At 52.9% G+C, this 19,427-nt stretch overlaps 1 protein-coding gene across 2 annotated transcripts in view; it reads left to right on the top strand.

Moving 5' to 3' along the window:
- The first annotated feature begins 1,552 nt into the window (after positions 1-1,552).
- EMP3 (epithelial membrane protein 3 (MAM blood group)) overlaps positions 1,553-19,427 on the top strand; it is a 111,879-nt gene continuing 94,004 nt past the window's right edge. For both annotated transcript variants that reach the window (XR_012727593.1, XM_075329225.1), the window contains exon 1: positions 1,553-1,684. The gene's annotated coding sequence lies outside the window, so the exon portion shown is untranslated. The remainder of the gene's footprint in view (positions 1,685-19,427) is intronic.

The following is a 19,427-nucleotide window of genomic DNA, read 5'->3' as shown; positions in this document are numbered from 1 at the left end:
TGCCGCTCCTATCAGCTTCTGATGTAGCAGAGCTGAAAGCGTCGTGGGACCTCTGTGGATTACGTCGGACCTGGAGGGCTATTTGGGGACTTTAATAAAATGGTGAAAGAGGTTGTTGTTTTTTTTCATTTATTACAAATAAAGGATTTTTTTCTGTATGTGTTTATTTTCTTTAACTAACAGGTTAATTATCTTGGGGAGACGCCTGCCATGAATAACCTAGGACTTAGTGGCAGCTATGGGCTGCTGTTATTAACTCCTTATTACCTCGATTGCCACCGCACCAGGGCAATTCGGGATGAGCCGGGTACAGTCCCGGGACTGTCGCATCTAATGGCTGCGACAATTCCGGGCGGGTTCAGGCTGATATTTTTATGGTGGTGGGCTCCCCATAACGTGGGGTCCCCATCCTAAAAATACCAGCCTTCAGCCGTGTGGCTTTACCCTGGCTGGTTTCAAAATTGGGCGGGACCGCACGTCGTTTTTTTTTTTAATTATTTATTTATTTTACTTCATGATATAGACCCGCCCACCGGCAGCTGTGATTGGTTGCAGTGAGACAGCTGTCACTCATCGTGGGGGCATGTCTGACTGCAACCGATCATAGGTGCCGATGGGCGGGGAAAGCAGTGAATACTAGATAGAATAATGAGCGGCTGGCTTTTTCAAAAGAGGAACAGCCGCCGGAGCAGTGTGAACGCTGTGCAGCGCTGCGCCGGTGATCGGTGAGTATAAGAGAGGAGGTGAGGGATAGACTGACAGAGAGATGGACAGACAGAGAGAGAGAGACCGACTGACAGAGAGACCGACAAAGAGACCGACTGCCAGAGAGACTGACATTGACAGACCTCACTCATTTGCAGTGTTTTCTGCAACATGCGATAAACGTATTTATAAAAACGGATGTCACTAGGATGGTGTGTGTGCCGTCCGTGTGACATCCGTTTTTTTCACGCACCCATTGACTTTCATTGGAGTGACTCACGCGTGAAACTCACCAAAATGCAGCATGCTGAGATTTGTTTGTCAGTCCGATTTGGACTGAGAAAAAAATAGCCGATGGGAACTGCCTCATTGATTAACATTGGTCCGAGTGCAATGCGAGAATTTCTCGTATTGCACTCCTGCGAGTTAATCGCAAGTGTGAAGCCGGCCTTATATGAAGTAACTTTATGCACCGATTCTGCAGTAAATCTTGGCATCCTGTTCTAGAAGCGACTTTGTTTAGTGATGACACATCTTTCACACATTTTTGCATTGAATGTTTGCAATAGATGTTTATTCATTGGAGATACGTCTTTCTGAAGCCGAGGCTTGTGATGCTTACTCCTTTATACCAGCACAACTGCTTAAGATCCCAACTTAAGTTAAAACATCTGCCTGCGGAGACAGTTGCAGAATGTGAGTGCTGGAGAGATGCCCAGTTTTAGAAAAGGGAAGGGTGGTGGTGGGGGCTGAGATTAATATGCCTAGCTAAGTTCCCTTCGACGTGTGGTTTGGATGGGTGTGGGGTGGGAGGGTATAGGCTTCCATCAACTTTTAGCAGAAAGGAGGAGTGCTGTAGTGCAAACACTTCATGTAAACTCCCACTGAAGGCATCACTTCTATGTGAACAGAGGGCTACAGTGCTAAGGAGAAGAAGGCAGGAGAAGATCATCTCCTTGGAAGAAGTTACATCTTAGAGGTAAGATATTTACTATTTACATTAATGATTCCTTAGACCCGGCTTAGTCTCACGCTCTTCATTATTATTTTTCTGTAATTTCTTTCTAAGAAAAACAGGTTTGAGGTATTAAGGCAGAAGAAGCAAAGTTTAAGACTAGATTGTCTTGTAAAGAGAAATATAAAAAGTAAAAAAGTGACTTCTGAAGAGCAGACAGATGTTGGAGGCGGTTTTCTTGTGGGGCCCTGAGATGTGGAGGGAGAAGAGAAATGAACTCCAGGCTTGTAATAGAATGAACATGTGGTTTCTATCTTTTGCAGAAGTCAAGGCGCTCATTCATTTTGTCTGTTGACCATCTTGGTCCACGCTGACATTCTTTCCAGTGGTAAAACTATTTGTGCGTTCAAATGACTACAAAAAAATGATATGCGCCATACAGGATGAAGAAACATAAAAGGATGGCGTGTCTGCTATCCACATATGGTTCTGCTCAAAACTCAACTCTGAAAGAGGAATTTCAGTCTTGAAGTGTCATAGGCAATTCACTAAGATCTGCCGTAATATTATTATCAGAGGGGTCTGACCTCTGGATTTGTGTATGGAAGGACTACTGGACAAACAAAATGATGACCCTTTATTTGGGGCATCAGAAGGGTTCCCTACAGAGGAGACGCCAAAAATCAGGAAACGATGACATGGACTAATGTTCATACTGTGTTTCCCCCAAAAAAAGCCTTACCCCGAAAATAAGCCCTAGTTGCAGTTAAATAATGAAGTGTCCAGGCAGCTAGAAAAGTTAAAGAATACAGCAGGACATGTCATTAAAGAAATCAGATATCCCCCAAAAGAGAGAAAACAGACCCCACAATCACACTCACCAGACCCTGAACAGCTACAGCTGGCCGATGTCGATGGTGGATGAGCTCTCCCAAAGATCTGTGTCGCTGTCCGGTCTCTCACCGTTCCGCACACACACACACACACACACATCAGGTCCAGGATCTCTCCGCTCTCACACACACATATCCGATCGTAGTAATGTCACACACAACACATATCCGGGATACCGTACTTCATCTGACTGGCAGGGAGACCTGGAATGATGTGGAACACATTGAGGACCTGCGTTGGAACGCATTTGGATACGCGGTGGAACGCATCGGGGACCTGCAATGGAATGCATTGAGGAGCAAGTCTTGAATGCATTCCACTGCAGGTCCTCAATGCATTCCACAGCATCCCAGGTCCACCTGCAGCTGTTAGCAGTACAGTATCACCGGATGTGTGTGTGATGTTACTGCGATCGGATTTATGTGAGTGTGTGGCGTATGAGAGCAGAGGGATACGGGCAAGAGGCAGGGGAGGACTGCTGTGATACACAGGAGGACCTGCTGGGAGCAACCACTATTGGTCGCTGAAGGTCCTGGGAGTGACGCAGATGTCCAGGGTCTGGTAATTGTGATTCTCCTGGGGGGTGTCTGCCTTTTTTGCGGGCCCATGCCCCTCAGTCATTCATGGAAAATCCACAAACAGTGAGCATACCACTTTAATTCAGGGCTCAACTCATCAAGCAGTTTACGATAGTTTTCTGGCATAAGTGCTAGAAATTTTGTAAACATTATATGCAAGTCGTATTTGCAGAATTTGATTTGCAGCTGTGGGTTTTTACCCCAACTTTGGCCACCATTTGAAAAGTAAACCAAAAAGGAGGTGAAAAATGCACCCCATAAGTCATATATATATATTTTTTACAGAAAGTGACCCCAGTCACTAACTGGAGTACATGTCTTATGCTGCATCATGCCAGCTGAAAGGGAATCTGTCACCGGGATTTTGTCACCTAATAAAAGAGTAGCATAATGTAGCAACAGAGACCCTAAATTCAGAGATGTGTCACTTATTGGGCTACTGTCACGGGTGTGTCATGGTTGACAGACAGTCCCGTGGTGTCCAGCTGTAGAAGGTCACAGTGCTTGGCTACACAAACTGCTCCTTGACACTCTATTCTTCCTGCTCTGGTGTAAATGGTATCCTATGTATTTTCTCTGCTTGGGGTTTATCCATTTCCTTTTAGGACCCTGCGGATATCCTTACCTTTCAAGTTGCTAATCATCATTACTTTCCCTTGTGTACTTAAACTCACATTTTCCCTGGTTGTTTGCTGGTGATAGAGTTATATTCCTATACAGGCCTTGGATGCAAGCAGTCAGCTTGCAATTATGTGAAGAAACATCATTGTTTGTTGCAGTTCCTCTCCCTAAGTCTTCTTGGAGATAAGTTATTTGTTCACTCCTCCTGTTTGTCCTCCCTGTGTCTTCATTACACTTTAGTGGGGTTGACTAAGCGCTCATCCCATCCATTCCTTACCTAAGGCCCAGTTCACGGTCAGTCAGGGCTAGGTATCCTGCTCGATGCATAGGTGCGGAACCTATCCAGAGTGGTCAGTGAAGCCAGAGACCAGCAGAAGATTTGGTCAGAGATCACCATCTCCCCCTTCCATAGACACAGGGTCTCACTACCCTGTCACTATACTTACTTCCCCATATCTAGCGTGACAGCTACTTGCTGTAGTTTTGATAAAATCAATGTTATATCTGCAGGAGATTATTTAACCATTACAGTACTATTAAACCTGCTGCCATGTACTTGTTATGGAGGTACTTGTCATGATCTCTGTATAACCCCACCACTGATTAGTAGCTTTCTACTAATGCACAGTGTTCACAGAAAGCTGCCAATGAGTGGTGTTGGTGCGATTATATGTCGCGGGCGGAGGGGACGCGCTCGCCACGCTCGGGTCCGGGGCTTCTGCTGCTGCTCGATGGCTCCAGCGGTGGGCTGGACGCGGGGACTCGAGCAGCGCTCCTCGTCCACGAGTGAAAAGGGAGTGGTTTGTTTAGGGAGATCGTTCGTGACGCCACCCATGGGTCGTGGTGATTATTAGTACCACCTCTGCTGGTGACGGGGATCCCGGGAAGGATGGTAGGGAGCAGCTAGGATGTTGTCCCCTCCGTGGGTAGGGGTTGGTGATCCTGGGGCCCGGTGGTGATACGGGGAGGCTGTATGGTTGGGGGTGCAGTGTTCCAGGGACAGCGCAGTGCGGTGCCGGATGGCACTGGTGTACTCACTCAGACAGTCAATGACAGAGTCTATGGTAAACCAAACGGCTGGATGGACGGGTCCCACAGCTGGCTGCAGTGTTGTGCTCTCCCCGGACGGCTGATAGTGGCTGTCTTTCCCTGCACCTGTTAGAATGTTCTGACTCCTGTGGTTGCCCACCGGTAGTCCGCTCCCTGGTGTATAGGTGCCGTAGGAGCCCGTTTTGCCTGCAGGCGCTGGCCCTTGGATCTCTAGCCTATGGCGGTGGCTGTATATCTTCTCGGTGTGGACTGTTGCCTTCTGTCGGGTCTTGGTTGTTGGGAAACCCCTGGGGTTCCTGTCACGCTCGGATTTGACTATTGTCGGCGGCTCCAAGCCTGGTCGGGGTCCGATGGCCCTGCCTGTGTGCTTAGTTTCACTCCGCTCCCCGGTTCGGTACTGGTGGGCCAACGCCCGACCCCGGTCCTACGGCTCTGCAGAGATTCACTAACTCCTGCAGATGGCCACCACCGTCTGCCAACCTTGCTGTCAGTGCCTGGGCTCCGACCCAGACACTTGCAGTTTCTGACCTCTCACTTTCACCTCCAAACTCTAACTCACTGCTTTTTCCGCCTCCAGGCCTGTGAATCGCTCGGTGGGTGGGGCCAACCGCCTGGCTCCGCCCCACCTGGTGTGGACATCAGACCCTGGAGGGAGGCAATAAGGGTTTTTGTCTGACTGGTGAGAACTATCCAGGGGAGGGGGTGTGTAAGGTGTCATGTCTGTGACTACCTGGCTAGTCCAGGGCGTCACATTCCCCCTTGGCGAAATGCAGACCATCCGCGGGCTGCCCGACCATCACCGGTTTTATTTTTCTGTAAAAGAAATTAACATATAAAATATTCAACATAAGCATACTTGTAGTTCTTCCCTTACGGGAGGCATGGCACTTTAACGTTTCAAACATTTGTAAATACTTTTATTACTAATGGACGGGTTCATGGTCATCCACTCCCCCACCCAAGCAACCTAAACCTTGATGCTGCCCTAAGAAATGGGCAGTACCCCTTTACCCCAGTCCTGGTCCAGGTTACCCAAGCGGGAACGGGTACGGTATCTCGCACCCGGCTGTCACTTCAGGGGACCCCACGTCCAGGGGGACCCCTGACCCCCGGAGGATGGCCACCGGTCCTGGTGGTGGCCGGACCCCAGCCTGCTCCACTGCGGGTCCTCCCTCCAATCTGCCTCTCCGGAGGCGACACGGAAAACGACCCACAAACTATTTACAAGCCCACAAGTTTGTGGGTGGCCTGCAAGTTCTCAGCCTTGTCTCTGAACGGTCACTCGCACAACAGGGAACGAGGCAACAGTGGTCCCAACAGGGACGGGGCTCTTCATAGCCAACGGGCTACCACAAACAAAACTGTAGGGTCCCAACGGAGACTTGCTGTAGGGTCCCAACGGGGACTGTCAGTTGGGTCCCAGGGGCTATCCACAACACCTGACTCCGGTACAGCTTCCTCCTGCAGCTTTCCCACAGTCCACCACCGGACAGCACGAGCCCCCAATGCCACCCTCACTCAGGGGTGACACTGTCCCACAGGACTCCATTTTTAGCTGCCGGCGGTGAGGGTACGACTGCTCCTCCGACCGGATTCTTTAATCTTGAGGACCAACTGGAACATCAACATTGTCCCGACGGGGACCGGCAGCAAGGTAGCCGGGAACCACTACCGCATCAGCATCCTTTTTCTCCAAGCAGCAGTCTTATGGCACAGCTGCCGTAGCTGCCGCTCCGGGTCAGTCGGTGTGGGGGATGGGCCCAGCCGGAGTCCCTCCGTGCCGGCTGCGACCGGCACCTTCAGTACGGAGGGGCCCCGCTGTGACATGTCCTGCTCTGCCGCTTGGCAGCTACATCCCCGCGGTGCCTCGGCCGAGGCTGGGTGTCTGGGAGCGGTCAGCGTGACTTGCGGTGCTGGTGTCTGATTGAGGATCGCCTCCGTTGCAGCCAGGATGAAAGTCGGGACGGGTGCCAGGGCGGTGACAATGGTAGGGTCCAGGCCTTCTCCCACAGAAGCTGCTGGCTCTGCTACCGGTGACAGGGGTAACGGGTTGGTCAGGGCGGTGACCGCGGGCGTGGGCAGTGAGGAAGGTGGCGTAGTGGATGGCAGCAGGCCGGGCCCCTCAGACACAGCGGCCATTCCCTCGGGGACATAGGGGCGTGGGTCGCTTACCCGCTCCTCTGAGACCACCTCCACTCTAGATGCCCGCACGTTTGCGACCAGGCCCTTCTTCTCCGATGTCCACTCCGCCTTCATGGGATGGACCTTGGCCTGGAGCTCCTGGCACATCTTGCTGCTGGATCCAGGAACGTGTTCCGGCAGAGTCCTGGCGTCCGTGCACTCTGTAGCGCTAATTACATGCGGTTGTTAAGCACCGCCGCTCCTGCGGCCAGCGCTCCTCTGCCGGCTCTGTCAGGCGCAGACATCTTTTTCCCGTCCCACCTTGTTTTTTTCTAGCACTTCCTCTTTGGGGGCGGGGCTTCACTTTTGCGCCTTCCCTGTTCGGGGAAGACGCTCGAGCGGGAAATCTTCGCGCCAAAGATGGCGGCATTTCAAATTTTTCGGCCGGACGCCGCTGGCGGGGACTGCAAGGCGCACTTCTACCGGTAGGTAGATTGGTTCTATCCTGTTCGCAGACGCCAAGTTTTCGCGGGAGGAGGGGACGCGCTCGCCACGCTCGGGTCCGGGGCTTCTGGTGCTGCTCGGTGGCTCGAGCGGTGGGCCGGACCCGGGGACTCGAGCAGCGCTCCTCGTCCACGAGTGAAAAGGGGGTGGTTTGTTTAGGGAGATAGTTCGTGACGCCACCCACGGGTCGTGGTGATTATTAGCACCACCGCTGCTGGTGACGGGGATCCCGGGAAGGATGGTAGGGATCAGCTAGGATGTTGTCCCCTCCGTGGGTAGGGGTTGGTGATCCCGGGGCCCGGTGGTGATACAGGGAGGCTGGATGGTTGGGGGTGCAGGGTTGCAGGGACAGCGCGGCGCGGTGCCGGATGGCACTGGTGTACTCACTCAGACAGTCAAAGACAGAGTCTCTGGTAAACCAAATGGCTGGATGAACGGGTCACGCAGCCGGCTGCAGTGTTGTGCTCTCCCTGGATGGCTGATGGTGGCTGTCTTTCCCTGCACCTGTTAGAATGTTCTGACTCCTGTGGTTGCTAACCGGTAGTCCGCTCCCCGGCGTATAGGTGCCATAGGAGCACATTTTGCCCGCAGGCGCTGGCCCTTGGATCTCTAGCCTATGGCGGTGGCTGTATATCCTCTCGGTGTGGACTGTTGCCTTCTGTCGGGTCTTGGTTGTTGGGAAACCCCTGGGGTTCCTGTCACATTCGGATTTGACTACTGTCGGCGGCTCCAAGCCTGGTCGGGGTCCGATGGCCCTGCCTGTGTGCTTAGTTTCACTCCGCTCCCCGGTTCGGTACCGGTGGGCCAACGCCCGACCCCGGTCCTAGAGCTCTGCAGAGATTCACTAACTCCTGCAGACGGCCACCACCGTCTGCCAACCTTGCTGTCAGTGCCTGGGCTCCGACCCAGACACTTGCAGTTTCTGACCTCTCACTTTCAACTCCAAACTCTAACTCACTGCTTTTCCTGCCTCCAGGCCTGTGAACTCCTCGGCGGGTGGGGCCAACCGCCTGGCTCCGCACCACCTGGTGTGGACATCAGACCCTGGAGGCAAGGGTTTTTGTCTGACTGGTGTGAACTATCCAGGGGAGGGGGTGTGTAAGGTGTCATGTCTGTGACTACCTGGCTAGTCCAGGGCGTCACATATACAGAGGTAAACATTAAGAGAATTGGTAGATCTTGGAACTGGCAGCTTTCTACCTTTGCAAATCAGTAGAGTGTAAAACAGATTTTATGAATATAGACAACTACATGGCAGCAGGTTTACTAGTCCTGTAATGATAATCTCCTGCAAATAACATGATTTTATCATGACCATTGAGGAAGGATTCTCCAGTCGTGCTGTATGTGTGTTACCCACCAATACCATCTGTAAATCATACACGAACTGCATGTGACTTGGTTTAAAATTGGCCACAGCAGCCTTTATTACCTATTATTTACATACTAACACAAGGGGGCGCCGTCCAACGGGCGACCCCAACAAATAACAATAGGTAACACAGTAACCAATACAGTAAATATACAACCCTGAGTAGGCCCAGTCCAGGAACCACTTCTCACCCCAGTATCCCTGGCCGCAACACACCGACCCAGAGATGAGGTATTAATCACCTACGGATTAACCCCCCAACTTTGCAGAACCCCGTGCCTGCAACATCCCGGAACATGGAGCCACCATACCAAGATGGTGTCTCTCTGTCCAGTTACCATTGCCTTCAACCGCCTCTGGACCAGACCTACCGCCCGCTGCTGTGACAAAGAAACAACCCAGACCAAATTCCCCTCGGCATTAAACACAAGGGAGGGTGGGCGGGGATCGTTCCATATCCGGAAGTCAAGAGAGAGGGGGTAAGTCAAAGTCCTTTACTTACACCCCTCAACTGTCCCACCTCTTCCTCCAGGGAACTCCTCCTACCCACCAATCCCTTTACTCTGCCTTATAAACAAACCATTCCTGTTTCCATTAACCCCATCACTCCTTCCCTTCCCTCTAGTCATGTCGCCCCTCCACCCTATGGGTTCCATGGCTTTCTTGACCATTGAGGAAGGATTCTCCAGTCGTGCTGTATGTGTGTTACCCACCAATACCATCTGTAAATCATACACGAACTGCATGTGACTTGGTTTAAAATTGGCCACAGCAGCCTTTATTACCTATTATTTACATACTAACACAAGGGGGCGCCGTCCAACGGGCGACCCCAACAAATAACAATAGGTAACACAGTAACCAATACAGTAAATATACAACCCTGAGTAGGCCCAGTCCAGGAACCACTTCTCACCCCAGTATCCCTGGCCGCAACACACCGACCCAGAGATGAGGTATTAATCACCTACGGATTAACCCCCCAACTTTGCAGAACCCCGTGCCTGCAACATCCCGGAACCTGGAGCCACCATACCAAGATGGTGTCTCTCTGTCCAGTTACCATTGCCTTCAACCGCCTCTGGACCAGACCTACCCCCCGCCACAGGACAGGGCACGTGACTCCTTACGTGGCCTGGACCCGCCACACACCAAAAGCTTGTACCACACCTCCACGCAATCCCAGCGTCCACAAAACAGCACCAAGCACGTGAAGATGCACCCCCATCGCATCCCCAAAACCACCAGTTCAGCGCCACCAACTTTTGGCGCCGCCCCCCCAATAAGGCTCGATTGATACTGCCTATCGCACGAGCCACACGCCATTCCAACCTGGTCACACTATCAAAACTACCCTACGATTAAGCTCAGGTATGTCTTACACAATGCAACAACCAACAATTTTTTTTTTTTTTTTTTTTTTTAAAACATTCATAAATAACTTCTCGAGATACCAAATCGCTGCCTCCAATTTACTGGACCAGTACCATCGACCCGTCCAGACCCAACTGGCAACATTCAGGCGAGCCTCAGACCGTCGAGGCCCCGAGAACCAACGAATGCCCAAATATCCAAATGAGGCACACCCTCACCACAAAAACCCAGGGGTTATAAACCCACAGATAACACCAACCTGTTACGCCAACCCATTCCACTCCCAAAAGACTCAAATGCCCCCATTGCCTTAACCCGATAACAACTGAGGCCAAACGTAACACCGAAACAAGAGGACTCCCACCTCCCAATACTTCTCACAACCCCTTTTCTGAGCCCACCGAGGGGCCTCCGTGGCAGCCCAATCCAGAAGGAATACGACCCATAGTATTCCGGGCGCCCACCCCCGCCACCTGCAATCAAGTCTGCAGCACTGCCACAAAATGGTACCTTAACAAACGCGACACAATAATGAGCCTGGCCGCCCTCACAACATAATTCCGCACCCGGGACCGCGTATAACAACACCAACCTTCACCACCCGCCTAATCTAATTCGGTGAGCGACAAAGCCGGCGCTCAACCCACTGCACCACCTCGGACACATCCTCCAACATCCAACCTCCGCTCTTGACCGTAGATGGGCTGACCAACCCCACAATCTCAAAGCCCCCCAAAAGGCTAACACAAACCGTTTTGGACAAGGGAAACAAAAACCCGCTCGTGCTCAGATGAACATAGCCGCCACAAACCACTCACCAAACCCTGCCACAAAACAACGGAGACGGACCCTTGTATCCCGCTCCCTCACACCCTTACGACCAAACCCTTCAAGGCCTGCCGCGCCCTAAGATCCTGCGAAAACATCTCTCCACATCTAATCCTTAACAAGACAGCCACAGCCGCCACCCTCTGCTCCACTGCGGACGCCGGCCTAGCAGCCTGAAAACCGTTACTCACCACTGCCAACGCCACCATCAAATACTCCACCGGGCCTTCCTCACACATTGTCCCAAACGTTATCCGCGCCACCCATACTTCTGAATATCAGCCCCAAATAACCTCAGTCACTGGGCACCGAGCCGCTCCCCAACACAGCCACACCAGACTCCACAAGCCCTCCGGACACACCGTGCCCACCTCGTCTGCTACCCGGCCTCAACTCCCGAGACCTGCAGAACTGGAAGGAAACACAGCAGCTGCTATTCCCTTGGCGAACCCCAGTACTGGTTGCGCCACGCATAACATTTTTTTTTTTTTTTTTTTAAAACACATCCAATTGAGAAACCAACTGTCGCAAGTACGCCACCCTTGGCCCCAGGATTAGCAAACCAACTATTAATCGAATTCTCCACCAACTGATAGCCAGAATGACAGCACACCTTCCTCTTGGAAAAAACTGCCAACCTCCACCACCCGACCACTACCACCGATTGGAAGCGCTACCCCACAATGCCCAACCAGAAAACAACTGGACCCGCTGCCTCCGAGTACCGCAGCTACGTTCCATCAGGTAGCACCTTACCCAGCCACAATCCGCGGCCACTAAATCGCCGTAAGAAAAAACCTCCTACACCATCAGATCATCATTGATCTCCCTCGTGACCACACACAAAGGATCCGATGGCTGCACCCTTGGCGCAGCCATCGCCAGCCGTCCAGCAGACACGCACCCCAGCGGCGTAACTCTGCACCCGTGGTTCGACCGCCCCTGCAAAGACTGCACCGCCTGAAACCGCACCGTCTTAGCTGACCTAACTGCCTCTATCGCAGCCCATAGGACCACACCATTACCCACGAATCCTACCCCTCTGACCATAACATCAAACTTTATCCCCACAAACCGTATCACTGGCGTTGGACCCTCAGTCTTCGCCTGCGCCAACAGGCCCAAAAGAGTATCCACCACCATCTGTAATAAAACAATCAACCTCAACGAATCATCAACCCGCCAACCCGATGTAAAGAGAATCAACCTATAATGAATAAGAGGTGTAAGCTGGGACACACCACGCACAAACCACTCCACCAAGAAATAACCGCCTCCAAAGGAACATAAAATGGGACAACAACCCATTAGCACCCACCGATCAACATAATAATAACTCCCCTCCCCACCGCAGCACCAGAACTGCTAGCTAGCAGGGTGGACCAGTAACAACCTAAATGCCGCCTCCAAATTTGCCTTTGCCATCAATGCTCCCCGGCTCACCGCCTTTACCAAATCCCACCCTCTGTCAAACGACACATAATAAACCGCCGACAATTCTGGAGCCAAGCAGGCATACACCGATGACTCCTCCAGATAAGATACGTTTTGAACAAGCCGAAATATATACATCTATATACGGCTCATTTCCGGCACTACCCCCCAACAGAGAAACCCAATCGTGACAAGGAGGGCCCCGAATGGCCCACCCATCCTGCCCAACACCACTTCCTGACCCCTCTTTCCACTGACAACCACCAGGTGTCCCCTAGCCCAGCGCAAACTTCCAATAAGGAGGCAAAGATCCACCAATATAAATAGAATGACGCAGAATTACTATGTTCCTTACCACAACCCAACACTTATGCTTAAGACAACCGTCCGCGCCAAATCTGCACCACCCATCCTTCTATTCCCCCCAAAAAACCCTCATCGTCCGTGTCGCCGGGGTTCCAAGCCCCGAACAGCCAACTACCCCCCAAAAAGGGGGGGGGGGCTGACTAGGAGCCGCCATCCACTGCAGCCATAAGGATGTGCCCGTATGATCCTACCGCATACTGGCACGCAACACCTTCCCTTGCTGAAATTACTCGGCGTACTGAAGCCAGACTAAACCGCCATATGACCTAACAAGCCACCCCAAATGGATCCATATAACCGAACCATGCCGAACCAATTACCCAATTCCTTCCCCCGATACCCTTGCCAAAAAACGCAAATGCCCGCAGCCACGTTGCAAATGTACGAGGGTGAGCCTCCACCGGCGCTCCCCTCCCTCTACTTATCCTTCCTGGAATCACTTGGCTTAACCTAATCCAGGTGAAACTGTTCCCGGGGGAGCAGCGAAACTATTGCTACACGTTCCCCCATTCAAATCTTATCCCTCACATCCTCCAGCAAGTGAGCCCCCCCAGCGGGCCTTTGAAGCACCCATACCTCTCACACTTGGCCACTGTCAGCCAGACGCACCACCTCATCCCCCTCTTCGTTCCTCACCACTCACTCTGTCACAGCCCTTGCCGCCTCTGCCCGAAAATGCTCCCCTGCCGCCTCATGCGCCCTCACTCTGCCTGCCGCACCTGCGCCTACTAACCACCGATCCCGTCCATGCCGCCGGCGGTGCATGCGCACTCTCCACAACCGTATACACCACTTCAGTAAACCCCATACCTGGTCAAAACACCAACCCACTCGGCGCTGCCGTGTCCGCAGCCGCCCCCCCCAGCCCTGCCAAATCCACGGCCGTCTCACCCGACCCGGCATATCCTGGAATAAAAATCACGCCATCCGGACGTCTGATTCATCCGTCGCTGCTTCCTCCTCCTCCTCGCTGGAGCCGACCGCCTCTGGCTCATGTAATGCAGACGCCGCCGAAGCGCTGCCACCACCACGGCCGTCCTCCTGGTACGCCGCGTGGGCACCATCCTCCAAGCTCCATCTTCTGTCCCGCGGCGACAACCCTGGAAACCGTCCCGTCCTACGGGCTGCCACCGCGGGCCTTATCTTCTGGCCTGACCCCCCCTTGCTACCTGCAAGGACAGGGGGTACCTGTGGCCCGACCCGCTGCCAGCAGACTCCCATCCAGAGCCGCCAGCCTCCTGCCCTCCTGGGCCCAGAAGGCATCCGTCCGCCGGGCCCTCCCCCCCTTGGGGGAGACCGCTGCTGCCGGGAGCTGCACGCCTGCTCTGGGTGACCAGGCGGGGACCGCAGGGCCCCCGCCGTCACCCCCACGTACCGACGCCTCCCGGGCATCCGTCGCACCATGCTCGCCTGCCCTGGTGCCGGACCCCTTGCTGGCTGCAGCCCCCCGGCCCCCCCCCCCTCCACCCGCGGGGGGGGGTAACGCTGGCCTCCGTCCTCGCCGGGCGCTCTCCTGGCCAGGAGCCGCCGCATCCAGCCCTCCTGGGCCCCATGAAAGCCTCTGTCCGCTGGGCCCTCCCCCTCCTGGGGGAGACCGCCGCGGCCGGGAGCTGCAACCTGATCTGGGTGACCAAGCAGGAACTGCAGGGCCCCTGCCGTCACCCCCACTCACCGACGCTTCCTGGGCACCCGTCGCCCCAGGCCCGCCTGCCCTGGTGCCGGACCCACCACTGGCTGCAGCTCCGCGGCCCCCCCCCCGCCTTCCGCGAGGGGTAAAGCTGGCCTCTGTCACCGCCGGGCGCTCTCCCCGTCCGGGAGCCGCCGCATCCAGCAATCCAGGCCGCGGCTCGGACCGGAAGTAGGCCGCAGCCAAGCCACGCCCCCCTCCCGGCTGCCGCGGCCCGGACGGAGATTCCTCCCGCGGCCGGAGCAGCAGCTGAGTACTGCCCTGCCCACGTCCTACCGCGGAGGGTCCCCGAAGGGGCTCTCGCATCTCCTCCTCGCTCCCCCCGCACACGGCAAGTACCTGAGATATGAGGGAGGGGGGACGCCGCCCGCAGCTGACAGGGGAGCGAGGGGAAAGTGCCAACGGGTTAACCCCCAGCAGCCAAGACGTGGGACCGCGCTGCCAGGGGCCCGTGCACTGCCATGATGAATCCGCTGCTCCCGGGTAGCAGCCATCCTGTCGCACGTCCGGATCGTTCCATATCCGGAAGTCTGGTGATGTGAGGGGCTGGGGAACATCCATCATGACGTCCTTGTACAGATCTTTGTGTCCTTCTAAATACTCCCACTCCTCCATGGAGAAATAGAAGGTGACGTCCTGACACCTTATAGGAACCTCTCCAGTCAGATCGTTCCATATCCGGAAGTCAAGAGAGAGGGGGTAAGTCAAAGTCCTTTACTTACACCCCTCAACTGTCCCACCTCTTCCTCCAGGGAACTCCTCCTACCCACCAATCCCTTTACTCTGCCTTATAAACAAACCATTCCTGTTTCCATTAACCCCATCACTCCTTCCCTTCCCTCTAGTCATGTCGCCCCTCCACCCTATGGGTTCCATGGCTTTCTAAACTGCAGCAAGCAGGTCAGTAAATAATACATCGCTAGAATCAGGGTCTTTGCTCCTACATCATGCTGCTCTCAGATGGTGACAAGTTCCCTTTAAGAAGCACATGCCTCTCAAAAATTTGGCACTTCTTACTCCAGTGCACACTTCATCGACAGCAGCATACCAGTACTGATAGATCCAGGCCTTAACAGTTCCAAAAGTTCTTACTAGTAACACATTTGCCTAGGCTGAAATGGGCTCAGGGACTTGTGGTTTCTTGCACTGAGGTCGTGATGTCACCCCTGCAGCTTGTAAACAATCACCGGGAGCAGCGGCAGAGAGCCGGCCCTGGAGCAAAAGCTCTCACTACACTTTCATATACAATGAGAGGAAAGGAATGCCAATTTGAAATTGGCCAAGCATTTGCCAAAGACTCTTTTGATGTTCAATGAGTGTGTTTATAAGATGCCAATAACCCAACTAATATCATCAGTATGTTTTTGGAGTGTGTAAAGTGCAGTCGGCCATTGCCTCTACCGTTGGACGGTAACTTGTTTTTTCACATTCATGTTGTGATAATGTTTATTTGCAGATTGATTTAATGCTTGTCTTCTTGTTGGGATAAACCACATTGTGCCTTTTTATGAACAAGCGATTATAAGTTTGGATTCTGCTGTCGGTCAGTGTGATCCATTGTGGATGTAGTTGTGACGTTTTGTCCTCCACGCAGGAATTCTGGCCAACACCCTAGATAAATAGCGGTCGTCAGTGGTAGGATGGAGATCCCAATAAAGTTGTACTGGTAACCATGGACTCCAGTTTTTGCAGTGAAAAACATAAGTTTTATGGCTGAATCATAATGTAAACTTTCAAAATGATCAATATGGATGGCCAACATTTCGGTCCTCCGGGAACTTGATCATAAACTATCACTGCGTGAGGTATTGTCATCTGTAATCGCCGACAGCGCTCTGGTCTTTCAGGGCATGAGGAGAATTTGGTCATAATGGGAGACACATCTTCCTATCCCTTACCCAGCTGTAAGTTGATGCCTGGGTTAAGGGTCCATGTCTGAGATGAAATGACAAGCTAAATGGAGGGCTGCACCGAAGTATACTCTATTGTCCTGTAGATAGCCTGTGTTGCCTTCAACAGTGAGATCATGATGGCCGAGTTGTTATTGAAGGGTCTATGTTGCCCGTGTGTACCAGGATGCACTTGTCTGATTTTACCTAGTGGATGCACACACTGGTGTTGCATCTCTGTCAGCAGCCTAGAGACTCCACCACACCGGGAAAGGCTGTGAGTAATCCCCAGTTATCCCAGAGAACCTTACATGTGGGAATAAACCATAGATCCCAGAGGAGACCCACACAAATATACAAACGAACATGGTTTAATTCCAACCTAGGACACTAGCATTTACCACTAAGGCGGGCTTTGCACGTTGCGACATCGCAAGCCGATGCTGCGATGTCGCACACGATAGTCCCTGCCCCCGTCGCAGGTACGATATCGTGTGATAGCTGGCGTAGCGGAAATTATCGCTACGCCAGCTTCACATGCACTCACCTGCCCTGCGACCATCGCTCTGGCCGGCGGCCCGCCTCCTTCCTAAGGGGGCAGGTCGTGCGGCGTCAGAGCGACATCACACGGCAGGCGGCCAATAGCGGCGGAGGGGCGGAGATGAGCAGGATGTAAACATCCCGCCCACCTCCTTCCTTCCGCATAGCCGCCGGCGGCAGGTAAGGAGATGTTCCTCGTTCCTGCGGCTTCATACACAGCGATGTGTGCTGCCGCAGGAACGAAGAACAACATCGTACCTGTCACAGCACCGGCATTATGGAAATGTCGGTGAATGCATCGATGATACGATAACGACGTTTTTGCGCTCGTTCATCGTTTCATCTAGCATTTATACAGTACGATGTCGAAAGTGATGCCGGATGTGCGTCACTTTCGATTTGACCCCACCGACATCGCACGTGCGATGTCGCAACGTCAACGTTGCAAAGCCGCCCTTAGTCTCCATGATGCTCAGATTAGGTTACATAACTTACTTTTCCTATCCATTCCAGAATTTTTACTTTTAATTTCCCATCTAGAGTGGTGCTTAAAATCTAAGTCCCCTGCCCTCTGTCTAAAGCCCACTTTACACGTTGCAATTAGTTGTACAATCGCATTTGCGATGTGACACGCCCAGGTTGCATACGGGATCTTATGAGATCACACGTAGGTCGTTCATTTGCTGTCACACGTGCGTTAGTAGTCTATGTTAAATTGGTCAATTTTGTGTGCGATCCTTTAGATCATGTGTTCTGTGACGTATGCATTGGGCACCTTTTTTTTTTTTTTATTTATTGACTTGCCAAGCGTGTGTAATGTGTAGGGATGCGTTTTTACTATGTCATCTGCCATTCAGCTCTGCTACATGGCCGCTAAAAGCAGACACAGACAGCCATGTAGCAGAGCTGAATGTCAGATGACAGCAGACACAGACAGAGCCGCACTGTCAGAATGAACTCGGGTGAACTTCACCCGACTTCACGGTCATGCTGCGGCTCTGTCTGTGTCGCGCCTGATTAGCGGTCACCATTGAAGGACTCACCGGTGACCGCTAATCTCCTAAATTACTGAAGTTAGCAGCCCTCTCTCATATACTCACCAATCCCCGATCCCCGGCGCTGCACGGCGTTCACACTGCTCCGGCGGCTTTTACTGTTTTGAAAAAGCCGGCCGCCCATTAAACAATTTCGTATTCCCTGCTTTCCCCGCCCACCGGCGCCTATGATTGGTTACAGTGAGACACGCCCCCACTCTGAGTGACAGGTGTCACACTGCACCCAATCACAGCAGCCGGTGGGCGTGTCTATACTGTGTAGTGAAATAAATAATTAAATAATTAAAAAAAACGGCGTGCGGTTCCCCCCAATTTTAATACCAGCCAGATAAAGCCATACGGCTGAAGGCTGGTATTCTCAGGATGGGGAGCTCCACGTTATGGGGAGCCCCCCAGCCTAACAATATCAGCCAACAGCCGCCCAGAATTGCCGCATACATTATATGCGACAGTTCTGGGACTGTACCCGGCTCTTCCCGATTTGCCCTGGTGCCCATAGCTGCCAATAAATTTTAGATTAATCATGTCAGGCGTCTATGAGACACCCTCCATGATTAATCTGTAAATTACAGTAAATAAACACACACCCGAAAAAATCCTTTATTAGAAATAAAAAACACAAACATATACCCTGGTTCACCACTTTAATCAGCCCCAAAAAGCCCTCCATGTCCGGCGGAATCCAGGATGCTCCAGCGTCGCTTCCAGCGCTGCTGCATGGAGGTGACCGGAGCTGCAGAATACACCGCCGCTCCGGTCACCTCCACGCAGCTAATGAACACAGCCGCGCGATCAGCTGCTGTCACTGAGGTTACCCGCTGTCACTGGATCCAGCGGTGGCCGCGGGTAACCTCAGTGACAGCTCAGCTGATCGCGCTACTCACCTCAGTTGCTGCGTGGAGGTGATAGGAGCGGCGGTGAGTAGCGCGATCAGCTGAGCTGTCACTGAGGTTACCCGCGGCCACCGCTGGATCCAGTGACAGCGGGTAACCTCAGTGACAGCTCAGGTGATCGCGCGGCTGTCTTCATTACCTGCGTGGAGGTGACCGGAGCGGCTGTGTCTGCTGCAGCTCCGGTCACCTCCATGCAGCAGCGCTGGAAGCGACGCTGGAGCATCCTGGATTACGCCGGACATGGAGGGCTTTTTGGGGCTGATTAAAGTGGTGAACCAGGGTATATGTTTGTGTTTTTTATTTCTAATAAAGGATTTTTTCTGGTGTGTGTGTGTTTATTACTGTAATTTACAGATTAATCATGGAGGGTGTCTCATAGACGCCTGACATGATTAATCTAGGACTTATTGGCAGCTATGGGCTGCCAATAACTCCTTATTACCCCGATTTGCCAACGCACCAGGGTAAATCGGGAAGAGCCGGGTACAGTCCCAGAACTGTCGCATATAATGTATGCGGCAATTCTGGGCGGCTGTTGGCTGATATTGTTAGGCTGGGGGG

This window comes from Anomaloglossus baeobatrachus, chromosome 11, assembly GCF_048569485.1.
Source record: "Anomaloglossus baeobatrachus isolate aAnoBae1 chromosome 11, aAnoBae1.hap1, whole genome shotgun sequence".
Lineage (NCBI taxonomy): Eukaryota > Metazoa > Chordata > Amphibia > Anura > Aromobatidae > Anomaloglossus > Anomaloglossus baeobatrachus.
The sequence above is the reverse complement of the archived record's forward strand: the minus strand, read 5'-3'. Positions and strand labels throughout refer to the sequence as shown.